The sequence below is a fragment of the Lactuca virosa genome, chromosome 6 (assembly GCF_052849685.1).
Source record: "Lactuca virosa cultivar CGN04683 chromosome 6, Lactuca_virosa_CGN04683_v6, whole genome shotgun sequence".
Taxonomy (NCBI): Eukaryota; Viridiplantae; Streptophyta; class Magnoliopsida; order Asterales; family Asteraceae; genus Lactuca; species Lactuca virosa.
The window spans coordinates 230,097,630-230,115,453 of record NC_136431.1 but is presented as its reverse complement, the minus strand read 5'-3'; positions in this window follow the sequence as shown (position 1 = coordinate 230,115,453).

The following is a 17,824-nucleotide window of genomic DNA, read 5'->3' as shown; positions in this document are numbered from 1 at the left end:
TTAAGTAATTGTCGAGGACTATATGAGGTTTACTAAAGATTGGTTGCTTATGGACAGTTGGAAGTATAAGTTTTGGAAGGTCCATATTGACAGGTTCTGAGAAGAGGTGACTCTTGTTCAGAAATGCTAGTCATATGGAATTATGGAAATGTTCCATAAGTGGAAGTTAATCGTAAAATATGCGTAAGATTAGAAACCTTAATGCAAGAAGGATGTTCAAAGGAATGTACTTTGAATATGAGACTTCGCTTCCATGGAATTGGTTCAATAACCAATGTCCAAAGGGAATACTTTGTAAATTTACTGACATAGTTTTGTGACTTTGTGCATTGACATTACGAAAGGATTATTGCATTCAAGTTTAGAATCAAACACATTATAGTAAAAGGCAAGAATTTGGTATTCTTACACTTACTATGGGGATTTGGAATTATGAAATGAGCATCATTGAAATGTTTTTAATTGATCTATTTCACAAAGAAAGGATCATAGATAAAAATAGTGTGTATGCTTGGAGCATGGGATAACTATTGTTTTAATTCAAGTATAGAGTTGATAATTCGAAACATTGTACAATGAAAAATGAGTAATCAATATGGCGATTAAATAACAGGTGTTTTATTTACACTCAAAAGTTTTGGGGCCATATAGGATTAAGTATTATTCTTGTGTTTCACTTTGCATGTTTTGACTTCCCGAATAACAAGATTGTTCAAATTATCCACAGTCGATCATACTTTGGAAGTAGGTATGAAGCAATACTGTCATGAGTTGGCTTGTAGATGTCTAAGGTGTTAGACTTAGCAAAAGTCTGCTACACCATTCATGAGTGCTTGTGAAATAAAATTTAAGCATTGGATCAACCCGCACTTACCTGAATCACTTCATGGAATTTATCACGAGTGATTGTGAGATGATAATATCATATAGTCTTCAAACCAAGATATATGAGTTGTTGACTACGAATTGGTTGTGCATTGATGATACGAAAACGCATCAGTAACTTGATGTTATAAAACGTATTGTTGTGCATGATTTAACAAGTAGTTAGTACAAGCATATAATGTCGAAATTTATCTGTTCCTTTTATCCCAAGAGGATTAAAAGCGATATCTTGGGCCCCTCGATGATTTTGTTTTGACCTATGTACCGAGCCCGGTCAGAACTAAATTGATGTGTTCAATTATGTTCTATGTCAAACTAATCGGAAATCGGGAAACAAACTGCTGGACAACAAGTATGACATTGTTCCATGTATTTGTCCGGCTGATATCTTGTAGAACAGAGGAATATATGATCACTTATCTAAGGACAGTCACTGACTAGGTCAGAGTTCGACAATGACTTTTGAAAGCTTACGATTGCTAATCGATTCTTGAAGTCGTACTTGCAGTTATAATTATTAGACTTATCCAAGTGGGAGACTGTTGGTTTTGGTGTCTAAGCCCATAACTATAACTGGTATGTACTTGACCCGATAGTAGCATGGTCCTTTTGGGTTGCATTCACCAGTGCAATTTGATAGGATGGACTTTTGAGAATAAGGTTATTGGTGATTTATTAATATATTATAAGTATAATATATTAATTGAGAAACCATATTATTTAATTAGTATTGGTCAAGAATTAATTTGGAATTAATTTAGTGATCAAAAGAGACTAATTAAATATAAGGGGTTGATTATGTAAATCAATCATTCTTGTAGTGTGGGCCAATGATCCATTAGGATGGGCTAAATAGTTCATGGATAGTCCATGGAGCTTTAACCCATGGCGCCTAAGGGATATGGAAGGTCATGGAGCTTTAGGGTTTCATGGATGAAACCCTAATCTTTTCAACACTATATAAAGAACCCCTTAGAGCCAAAATCGTTGCCTAGTTCATTCTTAGAGAGTGAGGAACGAAATTGTGTATGATAACTTATTCTCTCAAGTATCCTCTTGCATATGGTGTTTGTGACACATTAGAGGCATCACACTTGAGGTGCTAAAGCTTTCAATAGCTAAGAACTACAAGTCCTAATAAGAGGTAAGTCATCTAACTAGTTGAATTGTTCAAATTGTCATATTGTATGCTAGTTGTAGGCTTAAAGCTTTGGAAACAATATTGCATGTATAATTAGAGAAAACATAGATCCAAAGCTTTTAGGGTTGTATGTGCACCATAGGATGTTGTAGTATAGAAAACCCAACAAAAAATGGGATCCAAATGGGTGGTTTTGCTCCATGCATCATTTAGAAAGTCTTAATGGATTAAGAAGTTGATTTAAGCACTTAATGGACATGCAAAGTCATAAAGTTGGAAACTTTATGACTCTTGAGGGAATTTTACCCATGGATATGAAAAATGGACATGAGTGCTTAAGCCATTAAGCACTTATTGATATTTTGAGCTTCTAGGAGTACGCCCCGCATACCTGGAGTACGCCCTGCGTACGAGGTCGACCACCCCGATGGTAATCAACATGCGAGTACGCCCAACTTACATTTAGAGTACGCCCCACGTACTCACTTTGTGGTGACTCGGCTGAGTTGACTCGGCTGGGTTGACTCAGTTGGTTTGACCAATTTGACTTTGACTTTGACCAAGTTTTACCTTAGGGCATTTTGGGTATTTTTGTATTTTGATTGTGATTGGTCAATTGGTTGGATAGGTGACGATTAGAGCTGAGATTCGGAGTCGACACTTCATCAGCTTTTGTCCAGTTTTTTTTGAGGTGAGTTTTCCTCACTATACTTGTGGGTCGAAGGCACCAAGGCCGACCCATGGGATTAGATATCCTGGTATGTGATAGTATGTTATCGTGTTGTTGTGATTTGTTATATCGGTATCCTGGTATATAAGATGATGCTATGCTTAGTGATCTGTAAGATTTGTGTGATTGTCTGTTGACTGGTTATATGTATGTTTATTTGTTATGTATATGTCGACATGTTGTGTGTGGTTGGGTTGAGGCAGACCAAGTAGGCTGAAGGCCAAGAGACGCAGGGCATCCCAGATAGACTGTAGGCCTGAGAGGCGTACCAGTCAGGCCGAAGGCCCAGAGAATGGTCCAGATAGGCTGAAGGCTCGGTGAGACGTTCCAGTCATGCTGAAGGTTATGTGAGCGTTCCAGATAGTGTGTAGGTCGGTACGATGTTCCAGTCAGACTGAAGGCTCTGTGTGTATGCTGTTTGTTATTATGTTTATGTTGTGGTACTTTGGGGGGACTCACTAAGTGTTGGCTTACAATTTTCGGTTATGTTTCAGGTACTTTGGATGACCACAGGAAGGCGAAGGCATGACCGTACACATTCTCTTGTTTATGACTTATGATTTTGGGAGACTCTGATGTTTGGAAAATGTTTTGAAAACTATGATTTGTAAACATTTTATGAATTTGGGTTGATTTTAAAAGTTTAAATTTATTGTGATTTTATGGATGTTATAAGTTGGTATCAAAGCCTTGGTTTGAGTGAATTGGAGGAAAACTCGTGTGAATCCAGTCTCAAACTAACGAAAAAGGTTTTAAAAATGATTTTTTAATTGTTTTCAAAATAATCAAAGAGGATGCGATGTGTATGATCAGTCGGAGCCAGTAAGTAGACCCCGAATTACCACACTCTTATATGATATTATGATATGTTAGAACAACATGCTAGTGATAGTATAGGGATCTTCAAGATTTACATGATAGAATTGTTTGATTATATGATGACTGATAGCCTAGGATTCTTCCTTATATGAAATTTACACCATTAGTGTAGTTGCTTAGTGTGTGCATCAAAATTGTACATAACTAAGATTTTATAGCCTACGAATGTTTCATTTAGCCTTATTTCATGTTATTGTTTGATGAAGGGCTTAGGTTAGAATCAGGTATTCGAGTGTCTATAAGATCCAGTGTTATGTATGATTAGCATACACGAGTGATGCAGGGTTGGTGGAAGTTTCATGGATGAGTTGTGTGGGGTGTTCCGACCAGTCACGTAATGTTTAACCTTCCTCTAGGAAGTGAGGATAGGGTTTATGCGTATGCTAGTGTGTATTGTTAGGGTTATTGTGATGATCCTCTGATACAGATACGGGTAGGTGTGGAATGTAGTATGGGCCCATACTACTGGAAGCACAAGACTCGTACGCGTAGCAGGGAAGTAACAACCCCTAGGGCTTTGTTGGGAGTTGGTTCCTCTAGTTTGATATGCGTTTTATCTGATATCTCCCTGGTTTATTTTCAATATGGTGATGACGAGATGATTTGAGGCAAGATTCAGACCAGGATTGGGAGCTGGTGGCTAGGATAGGTCAGCTTTGTCTAAGGTGCGGGTTAGGGAGATCATGCATGAGGAGGTTGTTTCCCTCTTCTGGGCGCAGTTACCGGAGATTTTTGGGTCTATTAAGACCGCTATGGTGGAGTACTTTGACGAGCGTTATGCTGCACTTTCTGAGGCTGCTGCTGCTACAGCCATCGCAGCCGTTGCTGCTGTCGGGATTGGCGTTGGGAGAGCCTTCCAGTATCGGGACTTAGAAAATATGAAGCCCTCGACATTTAATGGAGTTAAAGATCCAATCATAGCCATGAGGTGACTGTTTCACATCGAGGGATGTTTCTTCACTTGCTCTTGCCCATCTGACCAGAAGGTCAAGTGCACTCTGAATCTTCTGCTGTCCAGAGCGAAGGATTGGTGGAGACTTGTTACTAGCTCGTATTCCTCTGGGCAGAGGGTTGTTGTGACTTGGGAGCCATTCTCGGAGATTTTCCGTTCTAGATATGTTTCGTTGGTGGAGCGTGAGAGGTTGGCCCATGAGTACTTGGATTTGAGACAGGGGACTGAGTCGGTGACGGAGATCACCAAAATGTTTACGGAGAGGGCCATGTTTTGTCCTGAGTTTTCTGCTTCTGAGCAATATCAGATGACCCGTTACTTGAGAATGCTTAAGATGAACATCCAACAGTTTGTTTCCACGCATTGTTATGGTTCATTGTTGGAGTTTTAGGAGGCCGCCAGGTGACGAGATATTGAGATGGAGCTCCAAACGAGGGAGCAGAGATAGGCCCCGACGCAATCGCAACCAACATTGAAGGGTTCAAGGCCGCTGATACTAGATCTGGGAGTAAGAGGGGCCACACTTGTGGGAAGTGAGGCAAGATTCATGAGGGGGCTTGTCGATCTGCTGGTCTATGCCACAAATGTGGCAAGGAGGGGCACTATGCGGGGGATTATCGCCAGCCGGACCCAGTTCCGACTTCCGAGTACCAAGATTTGCTATCATTGTGATCAGGTTGGCCATATGAAGGTCAACTGCCCATTGCTCGCCGCCAAGCTGGCGCAGGCCCCGACGCCAGCTACTTTGAGGATCTCCGATGGGCGCCAGGGGAGGACGGATCCCCCGAGGGCTCAGGGTCGTGATTTTCATCTCACTGTCGAGGAGGCCAGAGCAACTCCAGATGTCGTGACTAGTATGTTTCTATTTATTGTTCTGTTGATTATGTTTTATGTTATGCTCATGTATATGCTTCTAATAGGTACGCTCTTAGTGAGCTCTTTCCATGCTCTTGTGTTATTTGACTCAGGCGCGAGTCGGTCCTTGGTATCTCGATCTTTAAGTAGGGAGTTTGATATGCCTATTAGGGAGTTAGGGTGTTCGTTGCGGGTTTCTATACCCAATGAACACGGGTATTCTGCATCCGTAGTGTATCAGGGTTGTGTATTGGAGATCTTCGGGGTGCCTTATCTGATTGATCTGATCCCTATACCTATGGGGGATGTATGCGTGATAGTGGGTATAGACCGGCTGATCCGGTTTGGTGCCATGATTGAATGAGAGGGCAAGCGAGTGGTAGTTCGAACTGGTTATCAATGGAGAGGGCATCAGGGTTGGTTCAGGGTTTTGTTTGGTAGCCAGGGCTCGACAGTATATTGAGCACAGGTGTGCGGGTTATCTGTCTTATGTGGTTGATAATCAAGTTGGGGAGAAAACTTCAGTTTCAGAGGTACTAGTTGTCAGGGAGTTTGCTGATGTTTTCCTGGAGTAGTTACCCGGTGTGCCTCCTGAGAGGCAGGTTGATTTCAGGATTGATCTTGTGCCAGGAGTGGCCCCGATTTCCAAGGCGTCGTACTGCTTGGCACCGCTTGAGATGCAGAAGTTTTCATCTCAGTTTCAGGAGCTGTTACGCAATCAGTTCATTAGACTGAGCAGTTCTCCGTGGGGAGCGTCGATAATGTTCGTGAAGAAGAAGGATGGTTCACACAGAATGTGCATTGATTATGGGGAGTTGAACAAGTTAACGGTGAAGTATCGTTATCCTCTTCCACTGATTGATGACCTCTTTGATCAGTTGTAGGGTGCATCTTGGTTCTCCAAGATAGATATGAGGTTTAGGTATCATCGGATGAGAGTGAGAGAGGAGGACGTGGAGAAGACCACGTTCTAGACTCGTTATGGGCATTACGAGTTCATGGTGATGCCATTTGGTCTCACCAATGCTACTGCTGTCTTCATGGATTTGATGAATCGGGTAATCAGACCGATTCTAGACCGATATGTCATTGTGTTTATTGATGATATCTTGGTGTATTCCAAGACCAGAGAGCAGCATGAGGAGCACCTTCGAGAGTTTCTGGGGGTTTTGAGGCGGGAACGACTTTATGCCAAGTTCTCGAAGTGTGAGTTTTGGTTACGAGAGGTCGAGTTACTTAGGCACCTAGTTAACCAGGATGGGATTTTGGTAGATCCGGCCAAGTTTGAGGCGGTGATGCAGTGGGAGGTTCTGAAATCTCCCTCAAAGATCAGGAGTTTCTTGGGTTTGGCAGGGTATTATCAGAGATTTATTCATGACTTCTCCAAGATTATGGCACCCTTACTCGTCTGACGAGGAAGGGGGTGGATTTCTGATGGGGCCCTGAGCAGTAGTCGGCATTTGAGACTCTTCGACAAAGGTTATGTGAGGCCCCGGTATTGACCATTCCGGAAGGAGTTTAGGATTTTGTGGTATTTTGTGATGCATCCATCACCGGTTTGGGGACGATCTTATGCAGAGAGGACGGGTGATTACTTATGTTTCACGACAACTAAAGCCGCATGAGACGCGATATCCCACGCATGATCGGGAGTTGGGGGCAGTGGTGTTTGCCCTCAAGATCTGGAGAAATTATCTTTATGGGGTATGCTGTACAGTTTACACGGATCACAAGAGTTTGAGACATCTTATGGATCAGCTGAACCTGAACATGAGACAACGCAAGTGGCTCGACGTGGTCAAGGATTATGACTGCGGGATCCTTTACCATCCGGGTAAGTGAATAAGGTAGCGGATGTTTTGAGCCGCAAGTCGGCAGGGTCTTCGGTCGGGGATGTGTGTATGAGGATATCCGTTGATTCTATGCTTTTGGGATTGATTTGAGAGGCTCAGGTAGAGGGAGTTTGGAAGGAGAAATGGAAACAGGAAATGATCATGGGTGAGATCGACAGGTTTGTCACTGATAGTCGAGGGTTATTGACCCGGTGTGGTCGGTTTGGGTTCCAGTTTCTGGTGGGATCAGGCAGACGGTGTTGGAGGAGGCTCATAAGTCTCGTTTTTCTATACACCCGGGAGCCACCAAGATGTATTGGGATTTGAGATTGAGTTACTGGTGCCCGTGTATGAAGAGGGAGATAGCCTGATATGTCGAGAGGTGCTAGACCTACAGGATGGTCAAGGCTGAGCATTAGAGGCCGCATGGAAATCTGCAGCCTCTGGAGGTTCCCATGTAGAAATGGGAACAGATCACTATGGATTTTATCACCAAGTTACTGAAAACAGAAAAGGGTTTTGATGCTATATGGGTCATCGTGGATCGATTGACCAATAGTGCCCACTTTTTGGCCATCCAGGAGAGCTCTTCGGCCGAAAAGTTGTCCGATGTGTATGTACGGGATATTGTTGCTCGTCATGGGGTTCCGGTCTCTATTGTTTCCGACCGAGATGTTCGATTCACTTCCCGTTTCTGGCAGAAGTTCCACGAGAAACTGGGCAAGGTTATATTTCAGCACTGCATATCATCCGTAGACTGACGGCCAGAGTGAGCGGACTACACAGACCCTTGAGGATATGTTGCGGGCCTGTGTTATTGATTTTGGTGGGAGTTAGGATTCCTACCTACCTCTTGCGGAGTTCTCCTACAACAATAGTTATCACTCCAACATTGATACTCCGCTATTTGAGCTCTTGTATGGTCGGAGATGTCGTACCTCAGTTTATTGGGGAGAGGTTGGTCATAGGGTCATGGGAAGGACCAAAGTAGTCCTTTAGACCACAGAGCTTATCCAACAGATCATGCAAAGACTATAGACCGCTTAGAGTCGACATAAGAGCTATGCCGACCGACGCTGATCAAATTTGGAGTTTTAGGTCGGCAATATGGTGCTTATGAAGGTCTCGCCTTGGAAGGGTGCGATACGCTTCAGGAAGAAGGGGAAATTGGGTCCCCAGTTTATTGGACATTTTCAGGTGATTGACAGGGTTGGAAAGGTATCTTACATGTTAGATTTGTCGAGCGAGCTCAGACAGATCCACAACACTTTCCATGTCTCTCAGTTGTGGAAGTGTGTGTTGGACAGCGAGGTAGTAGTTCCGTTGGATGATATTCATGTTGATGAGCGCCTGAACCATGTTGAGAGACCGATGGCTATCCTGGAAAGGAAGATGAAGGTCTTACACAACAAGGAGATACCTTTGGTAAAGGTACAATGGCAGCATCGAAGAGGCTTCGAGTGGACCTGGGAGCCGGAGTCTGAGATGCGGGAGCATTATCCTGAGTTATTCGTCGCAGCCGACTTCAAGGACGAAGTTTAGTTCAAGTGGGGGAGAATTGTAACATCCCGATGATGAGGTACTTCTAAATTTGACCCTATAATTGAATTATATTACATTTGGCTCTTAAGTGTAAGAAAGAGTGCAAAAGGGCCCATAGTGGCATTTTGGTAAAATTAGGATTGAGGAGTACGCTAAGCGTACTAAGGTGCGCCTTAGTATGATGGCGGTACACCTCGTACGTAGGGCGTACATGGGAAAACATGCAAACCCTAATTGTTGTGTTGTGGCTCATATTTAAGCATCCTTAAGGCCTCACATTTCATTCTTATCTAGCCTCCTTATGTGATTTCGACCCTCAAGCAACCCTAGAGCAAGAGAGAGCAAAATTTGATCCTTTAAGAGAGTTTTGGAGTGGTTTTAAGAAGATGGTGGTGAGAAGATCTTGGAGTTGAGTGCATCTTGGATCTGGGATTTCTAACTTGTTTGCAACCTCTAGAAGGTATAAAGCTTGCATCTTTACCACTCCATCTTGTAGATCTAGGTTTTTGCTCTTTTAAGTCACTTTTTGGTCCCAAAATGATGATTCATGAACATAGCATGTTCTTGACCCATTAAGTTGTCCTTTCAGACCATTGGAAGGGTATTGAGTCATAAAAATAGGATCCAAATGGTTGGTTTTGCTCCATGCATCATTTAGAAGGTCTTAATGGATTAAGTGTTGGATATAGTGTCTAAGTCCATAACTATATTTGGTATGTACTTGACCCGACCCGACATGGTCCATTTGAGTTGCACTTCACCCGAACAATTTATGGATAATCGTTTGAGAATAGTATAAGTTATGATTTATAAATATATTATAAGTCCTAATATATTAATATAAAATCATATTATTTAATTAGTATTGATCTATAATTAATCTAGAATTAATTTAGAGATCAAAAGTATGACTAATTAAATATGGGCTCTTGTATTTATATAGTGTGGGCTAATGCTTATTTGGAATGGGCTAGGCTTGCATGGAAAGTCCATGGATACTCCATGGAGCTTTAACCCATGGATCTCATGGAAATGAAAAGACATGGGTATTAGGGTTTACATAGGTGTAACCCTAATCCACCACACTATATAAAGGAGGCTTTGGTTCTTGAAATCACACTAGTTGTGGTGAGTAAAGTAAGAGGGCCGATTTCAAGAAAGGTGATTACTATTCTCTCAAAATTCCAAGTTTGTGGTGATTTGTGATTTCCATATGAGGCATCCACACTATTGGTGCTAGGCTCTAAAACTCCAAGCAATCAACTACAACTACAAGGTAAGTAATTCTACTAGCTTTATTTGATTCAAGTTCCCCATGCCATGCTAGATAGGATAAGAACCTTGGAAAAATAATTATTTGCATGTATCTTAGTCAAACATAGATCCAAGGTTTCTAGGGTTGCATGTACACCATAGGAGTGTTAGAATGCTCAAAACCCATCAGTGGTATCAGAGCCCAGGCTTGTTTACTTGATACTTGATGCAAATAGTTTAAAAATCGAATTTTTTTTGTTCACTGCCGTATGAACTCGCCGAGTCCATGGGGGGACTCGACGAGTCCATGAAGAAATGCATGCTACTCGTCGAGTCTGTTCATGCACTCGACGAGTAGAGGCTGCAGTGTCCAATTTTTCGAGTTTTGCTGCTGGAAATGGACTAGAAACATTACCCTAAACTGTTTTGGTGTTATAAAACCTGTTTTAGATGGTGTAATGTTTATGCTAATCCATTTACAATGGCTATAATAAAAAATTACAAGTTTTATGAGTAATTTTATGATTCTTGAAATGTTCATATTCATGTTCTTGAACTTATGAAGATTAGATGATCATAGGAATTGTTTGTAACCTACTTGGTAGTTTAATTCATGGTCATTATGTGTTTTAATGGAGTCCATAACTTGTCCTCAAGTTATGGAAAACCAAAGGTCACACTTTATTAAAAACCATTAAAAGAACACAAGAGTTAGAAAAATGAAAAGTCTTTATTTTAATACTCAATTAAATTCATAAGTTATAAGAAATGAAAAGTTTTGAAAGTTTACAAAACTTGCCCTCAAGTTTTGGAACAAGTAAAGTCATGATTAAAACTTTAGTTCCAACCCTTAGAATTTTAAAAGTTAAAATTCAACCCTTATACTTTATAATATTATAAGTTAATAATATATATATGTATAAGATCAAGTCGTCTTACCGCTAGTACGCCTCATTCACGAAGCCGGTCTATAAGGGGGGTATAAGGTTGTTGCCTATAAAATGACAACTTAATGGGTGTCCACTCTCACCCACCGCTTCCTTGATCGGTGGAGGGTCGTTAGCCGAACGGGTAGGACAAGGAATTATAAATTCTCATTAAAAGTATAATGATAATACTAAAGTAACTAAACTTTATTGAATTCCCAATCTTAGTTATTTTAGGAAAATGTGAATAAGGTGCTAATCCATGAAATTACACTTTACACTTTGTGTAAGTCGTTAGTGGAGCGTGTGTGGTTAACCGGCACACTAACTTGAACTTAACAAGGTAGGTAAAGGGTGACTTAATGTTTATCATAGTATCGATGGAGCGTGTGTGGTTAACCGGCACATCGATTGAGGGGTAATACATTAAGGGTACCAAGTAATTTGCATGGTTACTTCACACCTTGTTTAGTGATCCTCGGCATCCCAGTCACAAAACTTGAAGGGCACACTCGAGATTGAAACATGCCATTGAAGAAAGTGCAATGAATCTCAAAGAATCTAGGAGTTTCTAAACCAATTAAAACCTAATTAAATATTTCGTTTTTCATGGTGGAAATTGGTGAATCGTCATTCACCTACCTTCAAATATCTTATAGCTTAGATTACGGTATCCCTCTTCTAAGTTATAAAATATTGTGTTGGGTCCTAGCCTTAATATTACATTTGGGTGTTTTGTTAAGGACTATCTCTATATCTAATCTAATCTATTCCATCTTCTTTTCAGACGTCTTCCAATAACAATGCTTCTGGCTCAAACCCTACTAGCTCATTCTCTCTCATAAATCTTTGTGGGAGAGTCATCTTTGATGGGTCCAACTTTACAGATTAGATCAGAAACATCAGGATGGTCACTCGGTATGAGAACAAAAAATATGTTCTCGACAAGGAGCTGAAGGTACCCGAGCCAACTGCTACTCCTGAAGAGCTTGCTGAATATGAGGTACATGAAAGAGATGCTACAAAAGTGGCATGCATCATGATGGCCACCATGACAGCCGAGCTCCAAAAGTCCTATGAGGACTATTATCCTTTTGAGATGCACCAGGACTTGATGGACCGCTACCATCAAAGTGCTCGTCAAGAGCGATATGAAATAATCTCCTCCATGAATACAACCCGAATGAAGGATGGTGAACCCATCACGGGCCACATGCAGAAAATGCAAAGGTATGTGGACCGTTTACTGAAGCTAAATGTGAACTTCCCTGAGGAGTTAGCAATAGACATCATTTTGCACTCCTTGCCATCGTGTTATGATCAATTCCGCATGACATATCACATGAACAAGGAAGAAGTCACCCTCAGCAAACTTCAAGGACTCTTGAAGACCGCCGAAAGTGGTCTAAAGGGTAAGTCGGTTGTTACTACTCCTACTCCTACTCCTACTCCAACTGCGGCCAATGTCTTGGCAATCGGGCATGGCAAAGGGAAGAAGAGAAAGAACCCTTCTAAGGGTACCAAGGGTAAGACCCTTGAAGGATCCTCTTCAAGCAAAACCAAAAAAGGTTTTGTCACTCCTTCTGCTAACCCTAATGAGGCTGAATGCTTCTATTGCCATGAAAAGTCGCACTGGAAGCGAAACTGCCCAAAGCACCAGCAAGATTTGAAGGATGGGAAAGTAAAACCCAACCATGCAGGTATATATACTATACTGTCTAATAACTCACCTCATTCTATGTCTTGGGTCCTTGATACAGGTTGTGGTATTCACATATGTTGTGAGTTGCAGGGACTAAAAAGAAGTGAGAATGTGGAGTAGGGAAAGATAAACTTGATCATGGGAAACAGGAAAGCTTCACCTGTCACCAAGATAGGAGTTTATTCCTTAGTGCTAAATAGTGGGTTTACATTAGATTTGAATAAATGTTATTATTCGCCAGAAATGGCAAGAAATGTTATTTCCTTTCATGCATTGTATAAACAAGGTTTTACCTTTTATTTTGATAATAATAATGGTAGTATTGATGCTTTCTTTAATAATGTTCTTTATTTTAAAGCATTACCTTGTGATGGCGTGTATGAAACTGTATCTGTTGTAGATAATCTAGGAAATAATGTATTGTGTATTAACTCTTCCACTAGCTTAGATAAAGCATCCTTATGGCATTGTCGTCTTGGACATGTAAGCAAGAAACGCATAGGCCAACTCCAAAAGGATGGAGTCTTGGAGTCATTTGACCTAAAGTCAGATGATAGTTATGAATCTTGTTTGCTTGGTAAAATGACAAAGTCACCTTTTACTGGCACTTGTGCTAGGGGTGAAGGTTTGTTGGACCTCATACACACGGATGTGTGTGGACCCTTCAGAACCGCCACAAGAGATGCTAATCGGTTTTATGTGACTTTTACTGATGATTTTAGTAGATATGGATATGTCTACCTAATCAAGCATAAGTCAGAAACCTTTGAGAAATTCAAAGAGTTTAAGCAAGAAGTGGAGAATCAGTTGGGCAGGAACATTAAGATGCTTCGATCCGATCATGGTGGTGAGTATCTTAGTACTGAGTTCCTTGACTATCTTAAGGAATGTGGGATTGTCTCACAATTGACACCTCCTAGGACACCACAGTTGAATGGTGTAGCTGAGAGGCGCAATCGGACCTTGTTGGACATGGTTCATTCCATGATGAGTCGAGCTTCGCTACCAATCTCATTTTGGGGGTATGCCTTAGAGACTGCCGCCCATATCCTTAATCTAGTCCCTACAAAGAAGGTTGCCAATACACCTCACGAGGTGTGGACTGGAAAAGTTCCCAATCTAGACCACATCAAGATTTAGGGTTGCGAGGCTTTCGTGAGATGCGAGACTCACGATAAGCTCGAACCCCGAAGCGGAAGGTGTATTTTCATCGGCTACCCACAGAAATCCTTTGGTTACATCTTCTACAGACCCAATGATAATGTGGTCTTTGTAGCAAGAAGAGGATTCTTTCGAGAGAGAGAATTCATGAGCCAAGGAGACAGTGGGAGGCAAATTGACCTTGAGGAAATTCAAGAGTCAAGTGGTGAAGGAACCTCAAACCCTAGCCCTCAACCTGAGGAGGAAACTCCTGTTGAGCCGACTGAAGAATCTATACCTCTGAGGCGTTTCACCAGAGTTAGGAATGCACCTGAGCATTATTATGGTTTTCATATTACTGCAGAAGGTGAGACACTTATCAGTGATAACACACTGGTAAATCTGGATGAGCCTAACAGCTACACGGAAGCCATGGCAGGCCCTGAGGCTGCTAAATGGAAAGAGGCTATGGATAGCGAGATACAGTCCATGTATGACAATCAAGTTTGGAACTTGGTTGACAATGTACCTGATCGTAAGATAGTTGGGTGCAAATGGATCTTCAAGAAGAAGACCGACATGGATGGTAATGTACACACTTATAAGGCACGACTGGTTGCAAAGGGTTATTCTCAAACTCCGGGAGTTGATTATGATGAGACCTTTTCACCAGTGGCCAATATTAAGTCTATTAGGGTTCTGTTAGCCATTGCTGCATTTCATGATTATGAAATATGGCAAATGGATGTCAAAACCGCTTTCCTTAATGGAAAGTTGGCTGAAGATGTTTACATGGTTCAGCCAGAGGGTTTTGTCAGTACAGAGTACCCCAGTAGAGTGTGTAAGCTCGAGAAATCCATTTATGGATTAAAACAGGCACCTCGCAGATGGAATCTTTGCTTTGATGAGAAAGTCAAAGAATTTGGATTTTCAAGGAGTGAAGATGAATCTTGTGTCTATATCAAGGCTAGTGGGAGTATAGTCAGCTTTTTGGTACTGTATGTGGATGACATACTACTCATAGGAAATGACATCCTAACCCTGCAGGAAGTAAAGTCCTGGCTTGGGAAGTGTTTCGCTATGAAGGACCTTGGAGAAGCTGCCTATATCCTAGGGATAAGGATTTTGAGAAACATGAGTAAAAGACTAATTGGACTTAGTCAAAGCACCTATGTGGACAAAGTGTTGAAAAGGTTCAACATGCATAACTCCAAGAAAGGAGAGTTACCCATCCAGAGTAAAGCCAGATTGAGTAAGACACAAAGCCCTAGTACTGAGGTTGAGATAGCAGAAATGAGTCGAATACCTTATGCTTCAGCTGTAGGATCGATCATGTATGCTATGACGTGTACTCGACCTGATGTAGCCTTTGCTTTGAGCATGGTTAGCAGGTATCAGGGGAACCCTGGCAAGGCACACTGGACTGCGGTAAAGAATATCCTCAAGTACCTACGGAGGACTAAGGACTGGGTCCTTACCCTCGGTGGCAGTGAGGACTTGAGAGTTGTAGGGTACAGTGATGCTAGCTTCCAGACTGACAGGGATAATTTCCGCTCTCAGTCGGGCTGGGTCTTTACTCTAAACGGAGGGGCAATTACTTGGAAAAGTTCCAAGCAGGAGACAGTGGCTGATTCCACTTGTGAATCAGAGTATATTGCAGCAAGCGAGGCAGCAAAGGAGGCTATATGGCTAAAGAACTTCATCGGAGACCTTGGAGTTGTACCAGCTATAAAGGAGCCAGTGGAGATTTTCTGTGACAGCAATAGTGCGGTTGCCTTAGCCAAGGAACCAAGAGATCATGGGAGATCCAGACACATTGACAGAAAATATCACTTCATCAGACATCGAATAGAAGAAGGAATCCTCGTGGCAAAGAGGGTATCATCGGATGAGAACCCAGCAGATCCCCTCACGAAGGGACTGACTCGGGCTAAGCATCTCCAGCGTGCTCGGAGCATAGGGCTGAAGGATGATATTAGTTTTAGTAGTTAGATAATCTTGAAATTTGTAAAATGTAATTGACATTTGATGATAAATAAAAGCTTTTATTTATGAGTAAAGTGTTGCTATCTCTTGTCAATCGTTTACTATTATTTCTTTTTGCATGTTTTGACTTCCAGAATAATTATGTTATGGTTTATATCATATTATTCAAACTCTCCACAGTTGGTCATATGTTGGAAGTAGATATGAATCAAGACTGTCATGGGTTGGCTTGTAGAGGTCTAAGATGTTAGACAAAGCGGGGCTACAACAATCATGAGTGCTCATAAGTTCTGAGTATTGGATTCAACCCACGCTCACTTGTATCACTTCATGGAATTTATCTCGAGTGATCGTGAGACGGTAATATCATATAAGTCTTCAAACCTAGAGATATGATTTGTTGCCTATGAGTTGGTTATGCATTGATTGCACGAAAACGCATTGGTAACTCGATGTTATAAACCGTGCTTTTGTGTATAATTCAACAAGTAGTAGAGTAAACATATGAGTTGAAGTTTATCTGTTCCTTCTAGGATTAGAAGCGATATCTGGGCCCCTCGATGATTTTGTTTTGACCTATGTACCGGGCCCGGTCAGAACTAAATTGATGTGTTCAGTTAAGTTCTATGTCAAACAAATCGGAAATCGGGAAACAAATGCTGGACAATAAGCAAGACCATGTTCCATGTATTTGTCCGGCTGATATCTAGAACAGAGGATTATATGATCACTTATCTAAAATGGCGCTTCATAGTTCAACAGAGTTTAAAGAGCTACGATTGCTGATCGGTTCCTGAAGTCATACTTGCAACTATAGTTATTAGACTTATCCAAGTGGGAGACTGTTGGATATAGTGTCTAAGTCCATAACTATATTTGGTATGTACTTGACCCGACCCGGCATGGTCCATTTGGGTTGCACTTCACCCGAACAATTTATGGATAATCGTTTGAGAATAGTATAAGTTATGATTTATAAATATATTATAAGTCCTAATATATTAATATAAAATCATATTATTTAATTAGTATTGATCTATAATTAATCTAGAATTAATTTAGAGATCAAAAGTATGACTAATTAAATATGGGCTCTTGTATTTATATAGTGTGAGCTAATGCTTATTTGGAATGGGCTAGGCTTGCATGGAAAGTCCATGGATACTCCATGGAGCTTTAACCCATGGATCTCATGGAAATGAAAAGACATGGGTATTAGGGTTTACATAGGTGTAACCCTAATCCACCACACTATATAAAGGAGGCTTTGGTTCTTGAAATCACACTAGTTGTGGTGAGTAAAGTAAGAGGGCTGATTTCAAGAAAGGTGATTACTATTCTCTCAAAATTCCAAGTTTGTGGTGATTTGTGATTTCCATATGAGGCATCCACACTATTGGTGCTAGGCTCTAAAACTCCAAGCAATCAACTACAACTACAAGGTAAGTAATTCTACTAGCTTTATTTGATTCAAGTTCCCCATGCCATGCTAGATAGGATAAGAACCTTGGAAAAATAATTATTTGCATGTATCTTAGTCAAACATAGATCTAAGGTTTCTAGGGTTGCATGTACACCATATGAGTGTTAGAATGCTCAAAACCCATCATTAAGAATAGGTGACGATTAGAGATGAGATTGTGATTGGTCAATTGGTTGGATAGGTGACGATTAGAGATGAGATTCAGAGTCGAGACCTCATCAACTTTTGTCCAGTTTATGAGGTGAGTTTTTGTAATATACAAGTTCAGTTATCGTGTTTTGTTAATTTAAAAATGAATATTATTAAATATTATATGGTTTTGAGCATTGAGTTCTAACAAGATAGTTTTATGAGATATGAAGTAAAACTATGTTTAGAATCATTCGGGAAATATTGGAAGTCTTATGAAATTCCGATCAAAAGTCAACTATTGAAATTAACGAAAATATAAAGTTGGAAATAAGTAAAAATAATGTTATTGAAAGTTGTAAATTATCTCGTTAGAAACATTTAGGCG